The following is a 5,898-nucleotide window of genomic DNA, read 5'->3' on the forward strand; positions in this document are numbered from 1 at the left end:
AGTGGGGAATAATAGCTCATTGCCTAATCAATTTTGCAGGTCATGAGAATGAAATTTCCTCTCCAGGTGCAGCTTCAGTCCCATGCAACTTAAAATAATAACAGTTATTTGATTTTTTAAAAAATTATTCCAAAAGAAACCATTTTAGGTAATCTTCCCCAACTCTTACTGTTTGCTTATTGCTTAATAAATATAAAAATAAATCTAAAGGTTATAGACGAAAGAAAAACATTTTTTTAGTCCGGGAGCAGTGGCTCATGCCTGTAATCCCAGCACTTTGGGAGGCCGAAGCCAGCAGATCACTTGAGGCCAGGAGTTCGAGACTAGCCTGGCCAATGTGGCAAACCCCATCCCTATTAAAAATAAAAAAAATTGCTTTGGGCCCTAGGTTTGTGTGGTCCATGTCTCAGTCCACCCAAAGTCCCCTCGGATCGCTCGGAGAGGCACTCGGACCTGGAGCAGTGAGCAGAATGAATATCTTCTAAGACCAGAGTGGCAGCTCCAGTAATAGAGAACCCCATTTGAGGCCAGGTGTGGTGGCTCACGCCTGTAATCCCAGCACTTTGGGAGGCCGAGGCAGGTGGATCACGAGGTCAGGAGATCGAGGCCATCCTGGCTAACACGGTGAAACCCCGTCTCTACTAAAAATACAAAAAATTAGCCGGGTGTGGTTGCAGGCGCCTGTAGTCTTAGCTACTCGGGAGGCTGAGGCAGGAGAATGGCCTGAACCCGGGAGGCGGAGCTTGCAGTGAGCCAAGATCGTGCCACTGCACTCCAGCCTGGGCGACAGAGCAAGACTCCGTCTCAAAAAAAAAAAAAAAAAAAGAGCCCCTTTTGAGGTGTAGTGATGCATGGAGGGACTTGGAGCTTGCTATTGGTGGAGTTCTCCGGGCTGAACAGCAAATTAAAGATAACTTGCGAGAGGTCAAATCTCAGATTCATAGTTGCATAAGCTGTCACCTGGAATGTCTTAGAAGTCGTGAGGTGTGGCTATATGAACAGGTGGACCTCATCTATCAGCTTAAAGAGGAGACACTTCAACAGCAGGCTCAGTAGCTCTAGTGGTTATTAGGCCAATTCAATTGTCTTACTCATCAACTGGAGTGTACCCAAAACAAAGATCTAGCCAATCAAGTCTCTGCATGCCTGAAGAGACTGTGCAGTCTGACCCTTAAGCCTAAAGATTCAACTGTCCTGCTCTTTGAAGCTGACACAAGTGCTCTGCACCAGACCATCACCACATTTGGGTCTCTCAAAATCATTCAAACTCCTGAGCACTTCATGGCTCATGCTAGTTCATCAAATATTGGGCCCTTCCTGGACAAGAGAAGCTATAACCCAATGCCAGAGCAGAAGTCAGCATCCAGTATTGTAGCTGTCCCTCTCAGCGAATGGCTGCTTGGAAGCCAACCTGCCAGTGGTCATCAGGCTCCCTACATACCCAGCACCAACCCCCAGGACTGGCTCACCCAAAAGCAGACCTTGGAGAATAGCCAGACTTTTTCCAGAGCCTGCAATTTCTTCAGTAATGTCTGGGGAAACCTAAAGGGCTTAGAAAACTGGCTCCTCAAGAGTCAGCAACAGGAAATTCCTGAGAAACTGTTATCAAAACTGTAACAGCCATTCCACTACTAGTCATTTCTCCATTGAAATGGAAAAGGTTAAAGATCTAAAGCTTCCTGATCAAGATGAGATGGACCTATCAGATTGGCTGGTGACTCCCCAGGAATCCCATAAGCTGAGGAAGCCTGAGAATGGCAGTCGTGAAACCAGTGAGAAGTTTAAGCCCTTGTTCCAGTCCTATAATGTGAGTGATTGGCTTGTCAATACTGACTCCTGTACCAACTGTCAGGGAAACCAGCCCCAAAGTGTGGGGATTGAAAACATGGGCAATCTGAAGTGCCTGAATGACCACTTGGAGGCCAATAAACCATTGTCCACCCCCAGCATGGTTACAGAGGATTGGCTTGTCCGGAACCATCAGGACCCATGTAAGGTAGAGGAGGTGTGCAGAGCCAATGAGCCCTGTACAAGCTTTGCAGAGTGTGTGTGTGATGAGAACTGTGAGAAGGAGGCTCTGTATAAGTGGCTTCTGAAGAAAGAAGGAAAGGATAAAAATGGGATGCCCGTGGAACCCAAACCTGAGCCTGAGAAGCATAAAGATTCCCTGAATATGTGGCTCTGTCCTTCTAGAAAAGAATTAATAGAACAAACTAAAGCACCAAAGGTAATGGTTCCTTCTAGAATTGCTGATTCCTTCCAAGTCATAAAGAACAGCCCCTTGTCAGAGTGGCTTATCAGGCCCCCATATAAAGAAGGAAATCCCAAGGAAGTGCCTAGTACTGAAGACAGAACTGGCAAACAAAAGCTTAAAAGGCCCATATGAGCACTTCCTGGTGTCCCTTTAACACAGCTGACTGGGTCCTGCCAGGAAAGAAGATGGGCAACCTCAGCCAGTTATCCTCTGGAGAAGACAAGTGGCTGCTTTGGAAGAAGACCCAGGAAGTACTACTTAATTCACCTCTACAGGAGAAACATAACTTCCCCCGAGACCATTATCACCTCCCTGCAGTTTATGATCTCTTTGCCTGTATGCAGCTTAAAGTTGATAAAGAGAAGTGGTTATATCAAACTCCTCTACAGATGTGAAGGAATGGACAAGAGTTGAGCAGCCTTTCTGCTGATTATCACATATCATGAGCTGAGTGACTGCGGCTTGCCAAATCATTGTGTTTCTGGGTCTGACCAGTTAGCTTAGTTCTTCTCCTACCTAATTTTGAACTAGTAAAGCAAACTGAGTCATCAGATTATGAGTTACTATTTAAAAGAAAAATGCTGTTTATTGATGCTGAGGTGATTCAGTTCCTTCCTCCTTACAGAAGCATTAATTCACCCCCACACTAGAAATGCAGCATCTTTGTGGATATGTCTTTTTCACAAGCCTCCAAGCCTCCTTAGATTGGGTTGTTACTGAAAGTATATTAAAACACTCTAGTTTTAAAAATGAAATATTTCCGTAATCGAAGTGTATTGATGTATTCTAAAGCTAGTAACTTCCCTAACATTTAATTGCCCTATAGATGCTTCTCTTGCTGTGGGTTTTCTTCTGTTAGCGGTCTGAAATAATGATTTTCCTGTTCTATTAATATATAGTGTATTTTGCACAAAAAAATTAACCTGCCCAATGGTGATTACCAAAATATATATTAATAATCTTGGCAATTTTTGACATTAATGACCAAACATTTTAGCCTACATGTTAGTTCTACATTATTACCTTTCACTTGAAAGGAACTCAGCTACTGCAAATTTTGTCTTTCTTTCTTTCCATAAATGTTATTAAAATATCCAGTGAGCTCTTTTAAAAGGGCTCGGTATTATTTCAATACTATTTTTGAGGTAGTTCTAGCCTTTTAAAATATTCTACAGACCAGCCAGGTGTGGTGGCTCACACCTGTAATTCCAGCACTTTGGGAGTCCGAGGCAGGTGGATCACGAGGTCAAAAGTTCAAGACCAGCCTGGCCAAGATGGTGAAACCCCATCTCTACTAAATATACAAAAATTAGCTGGGCGCAGTGGCAGGTGCCTGTAATCCCAGCCACTCCGGAGGCTGAGGCAGGAGAATCGCTTGAACCCTGGGGGCGGAGGTTGCAGTGAGCCAAGATTGCACCACTGCACTCCAACCTGGGTGACAGAGTGAGACTCCATCTCAAAAAAAAAAAAAAAAAATCTTCAGGCCCACAGAGTTTAAAAGAACCCCAATACTGACTAAGCAAATAGGCAAAAGACCTATTGGAAATAGTACTTGAATGATTCACTATCATAGGGATTATTGGTGCATCCTGTGTAAATGGAAGCTGAGCTTGACACCTGGTACTTTTAACTAGGGATAAAGTCGTCCTCTCACTGCAAGCACAGCATACCTGTATCTCCAAAAATGATGTTCTAGTGAACAGGCCATTTTCAACACTTGTGCCTTGGGGTGTTCATTGAAGTTTTATGAAAACTACTGATGTTTTCTCAATCTCCTTAAAGTTATGTCCATGCTTTAAAATGTCTCTGTAGGAGAGAAATGGAGTTTATGTTTTTAAATTCTCTAAGATATCTTTACTGCTTTCCAGACTTTGAAACTATTAAGCTTCTTAACTGCCTGTTATTGGAAATACTTCTAGGGAAACTTCATGGTCCCACAGTGTCATTGCCATACAGCTTCACTAGAGTTCTTTGAACCACAGCTGGAAAGAGTTTTGTATTATTTTTTAATTCCCTCCCCAGATATCATTTAGAAGTATCATAATAAAGGTGGTGAGCAAAAACAACGTGAGGAGCCTTTCCGGTTATCTTAAGTTGCAGCTAACTCTCTACTTTCTTTTCTGAGGCCAAACACACTGTACTTTACATTGTCAAGATATAATTTACATTAATCACTATGTCTATGAGTATGTAAAACATCTTTTGCATTGATGAATTTTGTATATGCCACCATTAAAAGTATAACAGCCATTTAAAAAAATACAAAAAGTTAGCCAGGCGTGGTGGTGCATGTCTGTAATCCCAGCTACTCAGGAGGCTGAGGCAGGAGAATCACTTGAACCCAGGAGGCGGAGGTGGCAGTGAGCTGAAATCATGCCATTGTACTCCAGCAGGGCAGTGACAGAGCGAGACTCCGTCTCAAAAAAAAATAAAAATAAAAAAGAAAAGAAAAAATTTCTTTTACAGAGGGGGTCTCACCATGTTGCCCAGGCTGGAGTGAAGTGGGTATTCACAGATGTAATCATAGTGCACTACAGCCTCAAACTCCTCGATTCAAGGATCCTTCCACCTCAGCCTCCCAAGTAGCTGGAATCATAGGTGCTTACTACTACACCCTGCTCATTTTTTAATTGGGTTGTCTTTTTATTATTGTAATAATTTATTATTTTATTATAAGAGTTCTTTATTCTAGATACAAGTTGCTTATCAGATATATTCTTTTTAAATTTTTTCTTCTTCTTTTTTTTCTTTTTGAGACAGAGTCTTGCTCTGTCACGCAGGCTGGAGTGCAGTACATGATCTTGGCTCACTGCAGCATCTGCCTCCTGAGATTTTCTGAGTGACTCTCCTGCCTCAGCCTCCCGAGTAGCTAGGACTACAGGCATGAACCACCATGCCTGGTTAATTTTTGTATTTTTAGTAGAGATGGGGTTTCACCCTGTTGGCCAGGCTGGTCTCAAACACATGGCCTCAAGTGATCCGCCTGCCTCAGCCTCTCAAAGTGCTGGGATTACAGGTGTGAGCCACTGCTCCCAGCAATCTTTATTTATTTTATTTTGAGACAGAGTCTTGCTGTCACCCCTGCTAGAGTTGCAGTGGCATGATCACGGCTTACTGCAGCCTCAAACTCCTGAGCTCAAGTGATCCTCCCATCTCAGCCTGCCGAGTAGCTTGGGCCACAGGCACGCACCACCATGCCTAGCTAATTTTTTATTTTTTGTAAAGACGAGGTCTCACTACATTGGGTTATCTTTTTGCTGTCTTCATGGTGTCCTGTGAAACACAAAGGTTTTTAATTTTGGCGAAATCCAGTTCATCTACCTTTTGTTTTGTTTTGTTTTTTGTTAGAGTTTATCTCTTGTTGCCCAGGCTGGAGTGCAGTGGCGGGATCGTGGCTCACCGCAAACTCTGCCCCCCGGGTTCAAGTGATTCTCCTGCCTCAGCCTCCCAAGTAGCTGAGATTACAGGCATGCACCACCATGCCTGGCTAATTTTGTATTTTTAGTAGAGACGGGGTTTCTCCATGTTAATCAGGCTGGTCTCGAACTCCTGACCTCAGGTGATCTGCCTGCCTTTGCCTCCCAAAATGCTGGGATTACAGGAGTGAGCCACTGCACTCGGCCTACTTTTTCTTTTGTTATTTG

At 43.5% G+C, this 5,898-nt stretch overlaps 1 pseudogene; it reads left to right on the forward strand.

Annotated features, from left to right (window-relative positions):
• The first annotated feature begins 461 nt into the window (after nt 1–461).
• LOC116471576 (nuclear receptor coactivator 4-like) lies at nt 462–2,765 on the forward strand (annotated as a pseudogene).
• The last annotated feature ends 3,133 nt before the right edge of the window (nt 2,766–5,898 follow it).

This window comes from Hylobates moloch, unplaced genomic scaffold (genome assembly GCF_009828535.3).
Source record: "Hylobates moloch isolate HMO894 unplaced genomic scaffold, HMol_V3 SCAFFOLD_6, whole genome shotgun sequence".
NCBI lineage: Eukaryota > Metazoa > Chordata > Mammalia > Primates > Hylobatidae > Hylobates > Hylobates moloch.